The following is a 12,391-nucleotide window of genomic DNA, read 5'->3' on the forward strand; positions in this document are numbered from 1 at the left end:
GTCAACCACTAAGATACATTTGAAAAATGCTCTGGAATGTGTGAAGGACACCATGTAAACAACTTACAAATGTATACATGCATATATAGTATGTACATGCTGCAATACAGAAATAATGGCACCGTTTCAATTTGAAGCTGTCACTCAAGGTAGCTACATGTTTGTTATTTTTTTACTGATGACATCAAGCAGCACGCAGAGCTCTCGTGCTACTTGGCGGTGAAACCCACGTCTAGCTCTAGACCTGCCTGATGAAACAGCTCCAAAGTGGCAGATCAAAACAAGTTAAATTATATAGGAAGGTATTTGTCACCAGCATTCGTCACTTTGTTGATCATCTTACAGCTGCCTCACCAACAATAAATCACAAAAAAAAGCGCAGCAGTGCGCCTTGCAACAGAATTACACAAAGAGAGCACCCTCATTAATCAGGCCATGCAGTATTAGAAATGCTCCCCTGCTTTATACTCGGCCAGTGCTTCAGAAGTGGGCGAACTGCTCGTTTTCCCAATGCCGTTAAATAGTTTGGTTGGGTCAAATGCAGACGATCGGTTTCACCTCAGGGATTAATAGTGTAGAACTTCTCTGCTCGAGTTGCTCACAAAGAAACTATAAAAGACTCCATTTGGCAGACTGTAGGTGCAGAGGTACGCCAACCCCATTTGTACAATGTAAGGGAAGGATGGCTTCTAAAGGAAGGTCGTTGCATCACATGTGCCTCATCATTAGCGGGGGGATGTTCGTGGTTACTTGGGTTCACAGCTGGTTCATACTCATTCCGGGGTATAATATGAAAGCCAGTGAAGCTCATTTTAGGTTACTTGAGTTGATAATTCAGTCACGGCTGCCACGTCATGACTTGCATTGTGACAGGCTGTAGAAGACGCCCACTGAATTCAGGTAATCAGCTGTTTCAAACGTTAAACTGATCGGATATGGAGTTTTTTCACATTATGTGTTTGTCGTCCATCTTAAACGTGTTGGCATCCATTCAGCCAGCCAGCTGTTGAACTGTTAACTTTCCAGATGCATTATGAATTACACATATTAATATTTTAGATAGCAGATAGCAATTGCTATTACATTTATAGACTATAGTTAGATAAAACAGTTACTCGTAACAGAGTATTTTTAAATATAGTTCCTTTCACTCACACAATTTCCGATGCACTTCATGGACTCTATTGTGTGTACTATTTACCGCTCCATTATCTGCTGTCATCTGGGCCACTCAGGCTGAGTGTCAGCTCCCGACACACACGCACACACACACACACACACACGGCCAGTTATTTTAGAGACCCACATTTACCTTGACAGCCTGTTACAGAAAGAATACTATCTTGCATTCACACACATTAGGTTTTTTGTCGCTCTTCACAGGCTTACATTTAAAATCAAATTTGAGGCTGTCCATGAAACATTCACTGTCTGTCGCTCATATGTCCATTTGCCACACCACAGCCACCTACAGTAGCTACTGTTCTGTGAAGTTCTCTGAGGCTACACACAGCGGCACTAGCTAAATTCTAACATAGTCACAGTGGCAACGCTTACATTTCCTACCATTATCACCACCTTAGGGCTTTTAACATTGGCACTAAACAGTGTCTCCCCAAGGCTGATGGTCATGTTTTGAAGGTGTCCATTGTTTGGTGGATGTTGCAGCTAGCTGAATGAAGGAGAAAAATCCCCATCACAACCCACACAGTCAATGTCAGCTTGCTATACAGTATAGTCTTTTGCCATTACAAGGCCACTCCAAATGTATTTTTTTTTTATTTCTTTTTATTATCTACTCGAACCTTGTCCCACAATTTCATGCTCCAGCTGAATTGGAAATTAGAGTGCAGACTTTTGGTTACTTCAGGGGTACTAATGTGCTTTGCGTAATTGTCAGTTGGGATTGGGCCAAATCCATCTTTTCTCTGCAAATGTCATGAGCCTCAACCTCCAGACCGACCCTCCTCTCACTTCGGTCAATCTCTTTTTCACTTCGATAGATTCAAATCCCTCTACCTTGTTAATGATGTGTAATTATATTGGAGTGTATGTGAGGTGAAAACCGATTTCTCCGTGTCACGGCAGTTGATGAGCTTGACATGGGTTTATTTGAACGTCTGTCAACCCCACGAAACCCTCGCAGGTCAACGTGGGTTCCGTTGAGGGGACAATAGGCGTAAAGTTCACGTCGTAAAATTACTTTCTGGCTTTTTTCCCTCTCTCCTTCCGTTATCCAAAAGAAATCAGGCACAATGCTCTCTAAATGCAAATGCTGAGCCGGGCTTTTATGTGCCACACTGACCGAACACCGGCGCTCCTCTTCGAGGCTGGCTGGGTGGGATCTGTCGGAAGCGCAGGCTCCGGGTGAATGTCAGCAAACCCTGTAGGTCCTCAATCGTCCCCCGAAACCTTTATTGCTTAGGAGCTGCACGCCGCTTTAGTTCTAAAGAGAAGTGTTCCCGCCATACTCACACAGCAAGCTTATTGGCTTTTTCCAGTAATTGGTGCCAGTATTGATCTGCTCCTCCATAAATCACGTATTAAACATCATTAAAGGACGACATTTTCATCTCTTCTTTTATCATCCACTGTCTCTTTGAATTAAAAACTGACATCCCTCATCATTCCTCATTTCCTACACCGCTTTGATCTGGCCAACACACAGCAGCAACTGAATAAATAGCTCTGAAGTATTTTGATGAGCAGATCAAAGTATCTCTAGTAGTCTCGCAGCTCTGTCTGTGTCCGATGGACCGTAACGATAGGAGAATATATGGAGTGTGAACTGTGAAATGAATGCTTTGTCTGCCGTTTTCCCTGTGCACTGGGCTAAAAAATTACAGAAAATTGCTCATTTATCGCTTTCGGTTCAGATTATTGAGATTCACCAATTTCCTCACTGTGCCAGTGTCATTATACAAACTTTGGTGGAACTAAATTACATCCTTATCTTTTCCTTATGACTGTACAATGGTCTTAGATATAGATCAGTACAGATAATGAGACTAGTTTTTTTTTTTTTTTTCTCTGTTCCGAGAAATATTTTTCAGGGCTTTTTAAAAAGCATTGCCTCTGTGACTTTGATCGGTGTCTATAGGAGGACGGTCAAGCTGACATTTAAATAGACATACGTGGCTTTCGACTATTATGTGATAAGATATTCCAGGTTTCTAAAATATTTCACCTCCACTAATATAGATAATATACAGATAGAAGAGAACTATTCAAGGGGGTGTATAGTCTGTTTATTGGTTCTACTGTAAATATTGGTAATCTACCTGTACAGCCTTCCAGTTCACTGCCCAGCCTTCCCCCCAGTCGCCAAACATGAATGCTGTTCAAATGCTATTTACATAATAATCCATTTCATGTTGAGTTGGGACACTAAATTGCAGATGAATTGCATTCGCTAACTCCAAATCCATCATTTTGGTCTCATGTGTCTTTCTTCTTTTTTTTTTCTCTTATCTCTGTTCTAGGTAAGTGCTGCCAAATGACGTTCCACCAGGACAGAGCGGAGAGAACAGAGGGAGAGTTGAATACGCTGCCGCTACTATCTTCAAGGCCGTTCGTATCTCGGCAGATTTGCGACTTTTTTCTAAATTTCAGTGGAGAGAATTAAAAGTGGAGGGCCAGCGGGGACCATGAGAAACAACCGAACACAAAGAGACACCACCAACAACGAGACTGCTAATGAAGAAACACATTACACACAGATTCATGTATTAGTCACCTTATCATCATCAGATCTTATTGTTTTCTTTTTTAGAATTTACTTCCTACTCTGAGTATATGGCTACACAATATGCCTTTATGCGTCATGTACTTTACTTTCTTGCTAAAAGCAATCCAGCAGTGAAGGGCATAATGGTGCATGAGGAGTCTGTATTCTTCTCCAAACAGAGGTGATCTCCTATGTCCATCACTTCCTCTTATGTACAGGCGCTGGTCATGTGTGTGTTCCGTGTTATTTTACATTTCTGAGAATGAACACATCAGTACGACTCCAAGTTCCTATTATTTCATGCTCCAGCAGTCAGATATGAACCAAAAATCTATCACCACCGAGGCCACGGCACATTGACCCGGTCATCCGTCAGCGCCTCTGCGACGTGCGATATTCAGATTGGTCTCTGTGATTCTCCAAACAGTAAATCCTAAAGTCTTTGATTTTCTCTTTTCATCACGAGTGCATAACTTGGGAAATAGTGTGAAAAATACAATTTCATGGAACTGTGTGATGACAGTAAAGCGCAATCAGCTGTCTCTCGAAAACACAGCAGACTGCAAATTTTCCGAAGGGAAAGGATCATTTAGCAGGTGTGTAAGTGTGTAGGTGTATGTTTGTGTGTGTGTGTGTGTGTGTGTGTGTGTGTCTGTGTGTGTGTGTGTGTGTGTGTACGCCTTGTAAAACCTTATGAGGTATTGAAGCTGCTGGCAGGAGAACAGAAATGTACCATCACCGTTAAAACATTATGTGCAAGTCCATTTTACATTGTGTTAAAAAAAAAAAAAAACATAATTTCAGATCTTCTAAAATGAGCAAATGGGTTTGGATTTCATCATCATCAAGTATGTGAGTGATTTTGTAATACCACCGGGTCCACTTCAATCACACGCCGCAATTTGTTCTCCAGGATTGTTCATCGGCCCAATTGAGGCTGAGCCGGACTGCGTCTCTCCGTCAGAGCGAGGTGAAGAGCCCCTCCGATGAGTGTTTGTCTGCCGACAGAAATGACTGTGAAGTGCCTTCCGTGTTCCCGTCGGTCCTTAATAAGTCCTCTCACATTCACTGAAACCTCCTAATGGAACTTTCTGAAGGACACAAATTTTCAAGTTGAGGCCACCCCCCATGCTTGTTTAGCCCAGAGAGGCTTCCCGACTGATAACTCATTGCTTTCTCACCTTGTTGACACCGTTGTGCAGCACGAACCCTCCTCACCACGCGCGCTTTCATAAGCTCGGTCTCTAGTAGATACATTTCAAACCCGAAAACGCTTTCTCGTGGATAGTCGGCGGCAGGCAAACAGTGACGAGAAGCAAGTCACTGATATGGTTGATTTCACAACTGTGCGACCATTAAAGCCTGGCGCTTTGGCTGGAAAGTGCTGATAATGAATCCTTTTAAAGCAGCCGTGTTAACTTTAAAAGACGCTTATCTCCTGGCCGGCTTCCTGCGTCCATGACCTTGCGTGGAAATGCACCGCGGTCGGCGCTTTTAGTGTCATTTTCATGCACGAGAAACGTCTGAAGGAGCTGAAATATGAAAACCTCAAAGATACGACGGCCGTTTGCAGTAGATAAATTAACAGACTTCATATCATGTGCTTGTTCATCATTAGAAAGTTCCATCCCGTTGCTTGTACGCAACATGGTTCTGATATTATCTCACAGACTCGGTTCATTACTTCTCCCCAAAGCGCCAAAGTCTATTTTTAATACTGTCAATTGCATGACAGGTAATATTCTAATGCTGTCCTGTGCTCCTCAGATCTTGATATGCATACGAACAATCGGATACAATTATGAAAACTGACTTTCCAATGACATTTAATATGTTTTGATGAAACGGGAGCGTTCTGCATTTCTGACAGCAGCAAATTAAGATTGAGGGATGAAAGCACACGTTTCCCGTTTCCAAACTTTTAGTGTCATGCCGTTTTTTCTGAGTTTATTATCACCGATGCAGAGTTTCTGTTTTAATTTCAACGAAAAGTTATTTATCTGACAAATGATGATGAGCCGCCGCCATCAGCAGCAGATCTTAATAACCATCTAGACAGCATAGTTGGTTGATTATTGACAGCAGCTTGTCAGTTAATATACACATCAGTGAATCATATGAAATAGAAAAGCAGTCAAACGTGGCAAATCAGCACATCATTAGAAACTCAAATTAAATGGAATATTTTTTATCAAGATGGAAGTCAGTCATAATTTCCTCAAACAGCTTATTATTTTCCATGTCTATTAGTTTGCATATCAGTCTTCCCAAACGCATAGCTAGTATTAAAAGACTGGCTTGATACTCTTTTTCAATATTCATATTTGATGAAAATCCAGACAGGAATCAATAAATCAAATGCTAGATTTGGCAAAATTTGGAGCTATTGCTGCAAGCTGCTTTCGTCGGAGATGGGTTTGAAACACTGTTTTTTTTCAGTTGGATAACTTTTTAAATATATTGTTCTATTGCTGGTTTCTCATGATTATCAGCCTCCGCTTTAACAACACCATCGGTAATTCTAAATATGTATATCGTTTTTTTGCGTGATGACTTTGTAAAACTATGTTTTTTTTTTCAGAAATGTTCTTTTGGTCATGAGTTCACAGATATTATGCAATATTACAGACATATATAGACAGATCCACTCCTGTTTTCACAATAAAAGCCATAGCTGCTGACTGTTTATCAGGAAGGAAACTAAAATTCAGGTCAGGGAACTCAACAAAATAGCTTTCAGCAAAACTTAGACAATACAACAATTTAGCTCAGACAGCCTGCCAGACGCGGCTCTGCGTCAATACGATCCCAATAGGTGGTCCTCTGCTGGCGGGAATCTAGTCAAAGCTTGTATTGAACTTCGCTGTCTGTATGAATTGGTTTGATGCAAAACTATCCACAGCCCAGTATTTAGTATGTTTGTGTGGTTTATTCCCTCACGCCCCCCCTGTTGTGTGAAGTAACTTTATTCTATCATCGGGTTTGTTATATTTTCAGTGCTCGTTTGAGATCCTGGGAGTTATCACTGTGGGTCGACCAACCCTGACAGTTGGCCCATCAGCATGAAAATAAGGATCTGCTCTGTGTGTGGCGGGGCCGTGCATCAGACACACTTATTAGTCCATTCCCTTCCCCCATCACCTTAACGTCTGCCATTGAGCTGACGCTGACAGACAGCCGCTGATGGTGTTGCACATCAGCTTCGCCTCAGTAGATTTAGTGGCTGATAATGGCGTCGCCTTCATGTGCCCGTTCTAAATGCGAGGACTGTGGCCGGAGAAAGTAGGAGCCAAATGAAACAAAAGGTCAATTAACCGACTCGTCAATCCATTGAAATTATCAGTAAATGATTGGCTGATGGGTTCTGTTTTATATCATTTCAAATCAAGGGCAGGTTTGGATTGACAGTTTAATCAATATAATATTGTCAGATCAATCAAGAATGAAAATATAGACTTGTTAGTACCCCCTGAATATTGATGATGGATTATATACTGTGTGATACCTGAGTGAGACACATGTATGGACCTGTCTCCATGTGGTGGGTTGATTTATTTAAGGACTTAACGGTGTGACCCAAACGACTTGACCTTACACGGGACTGTGTCGCTTTTCACACCCATCAGCAACACATTCAGCAGTACAGCACCAACATGGTTATTGGTCTTTTGGACGAATTAAGGGGGTCCTTGGCCTCAACTGAGTGTTTTATTAGCTCATAGCAGGCATATACGATGACTACCACGGCCTTGGAAAATCAGTTTTGAAAAGGTTGCTTTGTTGGAATGTTGTTAATAGTCAAAAATGTGTATTTGGACATCCCTTAGTGTTACTGACAGATAACCTCGGGTCAGACTCACGCAATCAACGCTGGTACTGAAAGGCCACACAGTCAAGCGCTATTTATCTAGTTTGCTTTGCTCTGGTAATTATTTCCTGTTGATCATTTAATCTAGCCTTGAAAGACATCTGAAAACAGGAATGGTTTTAAATAATTGCAAATGAGAAAACAGTGAGTGGTAAAATAACATCTCTCTCACTGACTCTGAGACATGATATTCTCTTCATGTTGAATGTTGTCTTGTCAAACCAACACTAATATGTATAATTTTTTATGTAGTATCGATTCAATTTCATTCAGAACATGGACTTTGAGCATCTTTTTTGAATGCCAGTTGCAGGAAGCAGATGTTACAGTTATCTATATTCAGGTTGACATCATGTACTGTTTAGCATTTATTTCTTCAAAGTGATTTTCCTCAGATGTTGCTCTCATGTTCTTTCATTGGTTCAATACTTCAATACACTATCATTCAAAATGGCAATCTTGTCATTGCGAGTTAAGGAAAAGTACATGGATATATATAGTATTGTATTTTTTTCTCCTTTCCCTTTTGCATACTTTTGAAAATGTGGGCACGGAATCCTCGTTAGTCGGCTGTTGGATGTTTTTTGGCCATGACAGATGAAATATGTTTTATTGTACATTAGACTTCAATAGTAACTGGCTGAGCTCTGCTCAAACTTAGCCGGGAACTTGAAACATCTCAGGTGAGAAAAGAGGGAAAAAGATATCTCCCTCTGTCAAGCTTTCACAACTCGGCTACAAAGTGAGAGAAAAATTCACCGAGACCTCACACAGGTTCTCCTGGAAAACTTTCAAACTTTTTTTGAACAAAGAGTTCAAAAAGTGCTGTGATCGGTGCCTTGCAATCAGCTAAAATGATGTATAATTAAGTCGTTTAGTATGCACTGAAGCATAATATTATAATGCATGGTTTTATGGTTGCACTGGTGCATTCTTACATGTTTATTCTAGTAATTGTTTTCCCACTATGTTCTTCCATTATGGACATTAATTAAATTAGTAATAAATAATAATAAATCCCTACCTTACCTATGTCAACATGTCATGAAGACAGTGAACAATTACACAACACATGGGATGTCGGCTGTTTTATTTGTTTATTTGTTTTCTTGACATATTTGATATATTCTGTTACCAAATGGCTTGAAAAATAGGGCCTAGCTGCAGTAAACAGGACAAAAAACAACAACCCGGGGACGATGCCCCCAGAGCCCCCGAGGCTTGCACTGAACACCGAATGTTAACACCGTCCGACTCCTCCGCTGAAGCCGCTTTTTTTTCTTCTTCATCCTGTGCGTCTCACACCTGTCTGAGATCACAACATGTCATCTGCTGAGCCGTTCAACACTGCAGTCCGGCAGATGGTGAGCTGATGACTGTTCATAATGGGGAAAATTATCGTTAAATCACTGATTATAGAACATTAGATTGGCTTTCATAACTATCAGGGGAACCCGAGTCGTTATTTGATGTCATACGGATACGGAGCAGAGCACCCCTGTTCAAATTCATTTCATGGAGACCAAGCACCCTGCAGCCCTCCATCAAATGGAGGCCACATCCTCAGTCGGAGTTCCCTTGCAAAAACTGATACCTCTGGTTTTATTTATTTATCATATGCCCTCAAGGGCATAGCAACCACCCCAGTGTTGGTTTGTGCATTTTAAAAGGGGGGGTTGGTTTTTTTTGTGGTTGAACTCCTGTCCTCTCATATCTCTGGATATTCTTCTATGTCTGACCCAACGCTCGACATCTCCGACCCGGCCTGTAAGAGCCTGAGGGCTGGAGCTGCTCTCTAGTGTCCTGTCCTGCCCCCTCGGTCTCCTCAGAAAGATCAACCACACTCAGACTGACCTCCATCTTCTGTCCTTCAAAACCAGGACAACGCTTCACGTCTCCCTCAGTCATGTCAGCGTCACTGTCCCGTCCTGTCGTCTGCTTCGACTCATTAAAAGAGCTTTAAATAGGATTCATCACAGCTGCTGTGGGATTTAACCGTTTTTTTTTTTTTTTAAGACTTGTGATCCATTTAAAACACATAATTCTCACCGATTTTGATTGTTTTTCCTGAGCATTATTACATGATTATGCATTATTATCACTTTCTTTTTAAATGTGTGCAGTTGTCATTATCGTTAATGCAGTTGCTGAAATGCATGCATTTATTTGTATCTTCCTCACATTGCCTGGTAATTTATCTTGAGAGCAACCTCTTAATCTCCTTCATTTCTTCCACCACCTGCTCCTCTATTCCCCACTCCATCTTTTCAATAAATAGGGGTAGACGTGGCTGTCGAGCCTTAAACAACATGCTGCTTTCCCTCAGAATATTGAAATAATGAAGCCGAAGCAAGGGGAGAGGAGGCTATAGTTAACCCCTTGCAAGTAGTTTCTGTAGTGGTATCTTAACTTTTTCTTCCTTCTTTGATTTTTTAATCAAATGGTGTGCCGCGTAACTCATGGGGATTATAAATGAGCAAAATGAACACTGCAATAACACCACATGAGGCGACATAACTTGACCGACATCTACAGAAATGTTCGATCATGAAACTAGCTCCAAAATGTAAATGGAAGCAACTTGACCAGTTTGGAGATCGAAGTGCTTTCAGGGATCCTAAAGGAAAATCAATCGTTTTTAACGGCATTGCCGGTGGAATTATGGGACCCGCTAAAGCCGAGGAATGAGCAAAAAAATAAGGAGTGCTATTAATTCTGTCACCGGAGGGTCTTTCTGCCACTGAAGAAATGCCTCCATGTGAAAAACTCTCTCACCACAGCAGGGCGATCGATGACTGCAACAGGAGGGCCACGCATAATTTAAGCTCTTTTGCAGTTTGAGATTTTTCTGGTGACATTCAATGGTGATATCGATAGCCTATATGGACACATTTACCTACAAATATATTCAAGCCAATAATTCAATCAGGGTCTTAACAGTAATGACATTAACAATCATTTAGTGAAAAACAAAGGCTTTGTTAGCAGCAGACCAATTGCTCTTGACGACTACAACACGGCTGGAACAATCGCTTGTACTCATTCATCCAACTATCGACCGCTCCACTGACTGTCCACCTCGGTGAAAAGGAGCAAAGAGAGGGGAGGAGACGAGGAGAGGCTCCGTCGGTTAAGGTTTTGTCTGCCATCGACTGGGTGTGAATTGGATTCAGCCCCGACTTAAGTGGCTGTGTCGTAAATCACCAGGACATAGCCACCCACGGCATTGGAGCGGGGATATATGGGGCGGCGTTTGAGATGTACGGAGTTGTAGGAAGATAAAACAACGAACCGTATTGTGATAAAATGCCGGACGCCAGCTATAAATGTAATTTAGAGTGTGAGATCCCAAAGAGGGGGGTGGATAGAGGACGTGGCGGAGAGACAGGGACTGGTCACAGGTAAAGAATCGGGGCTCAGAGAGATAAAAGACAGCTTAGAGACAAGCAGCAGGAGAGATGCCATGCTGTTCCATCCGACCAGACTGAGGAGAGCACTGACTGTTAATCACATAGTGTTTTTTTTTTTTTTTTTCATGGGGACGGCGTTTGTGTGTGTGTATGCCTTCTGACCTGACTGCTGGAGGACACAAAATCCATTTCTCACTGTTTGTTTGCATGCTGGGATTTAGACTCGACTCGCTGAAGCATTATCTGCTTTTTAGATCCTTTGACCTTAATGTGCTAAGATTAGATGTTAAACTGTTATTTTGCTGCCAGTTAGTGATGCAGATTCTCAATCTAAGCCGTATAGAAATGTGTCATTTTCAGCTTAAATATGCAGGCACGCAAAATATAAATCGACTAGAATTGCGGCGCGATGATTGTGTCTCAGTCCTGTTGCAGTTTACGAAAGTTTTAAAAGTTTCAGTTCATCCTCGAGTCCAATTTGATTTGTGCCAAAATGCTATTCAGGTGTTCACATCCACGAGAATGGGGCGGGCGTGAGGTCCGAGTGACCTCGACCTTTGACGTTCATCCTCGAGACGCGTTTGACAACTTTGAATAAATTCCATCCAGACGTTCGTGAGATATTACGTAAGGGAATGGGTAACACGGAAAACATAAGGCCCCTGGCCACGGCTGTCGCCTGCACGGAGTTATAAAAATAGACATAAACGCACCTATCCCCCCCCCCCCCCTCCCCAACGCCCTGCTTTAACACGAAGTAAAGAGGAGGCTTTAAGGCGAGAGCAGTTCCTCTGCTCTTGACAGCTCTCAAAAGGAGAGATGTTTGCTATGCACGCCGAACTGCCAGTGGGTGTTTATAGTTGCGCTCTGTCTTCTCCTCGGCGCCATCTATATTCCTGACAAGTTTCAAAAACAGTTTCAAACTCAATGAATGCAAAGGCACCAGTGGGTTTTAGTAGTAGCGCTCTCTCTCTCTCTCTCTCTCTCTCTCTCTCTCTCTCTCTCTCTCTCTCTCTCTCTCTCTCTCTCTCTCTCTCTCCCTCTGCCCTCCTCCTCCCACAATTCTCTCGTCTCCACTTCAACACAAAGTCATTCAGTCTCCAGAGTTTGTATTCACCTTCACTCTGAAAGGAGTGCTGTGAGAGTTGTGCATTTTTCTTTTTCTTTTTTTTGTTTTTTTACCCCTCACAAGAGATGGAGGCATTCCAGCGTGGCGCTTGACTTTCATTACTCATCCTCCACACACAGATACACTAACAGCTGTTGACGATAAACAAGCCATTGACAAAATTGGCTGCGATTCAGTCCATCTTGCGGACCTTGTTTCCTGCCTTTTGGAGTTTTCAATAAATGTATGCAATATCGTCCGTGATGATAAGTCCCTAT

The sequence above is a fragment of the Eutrigla gurnardus genome (assembly GCF_963514095.1).
Source record: "Eutrigla gurnardus genome assembly, chromosome: 10".
In the NCBI taxonomy this organism is placed as follows: domain Eukaryota; kingdom Metazoa; phylum Chordata; class Actinopteri; order Perciformes; family Triglidae; genus Eutrigla; species Eutrigla gurnardus.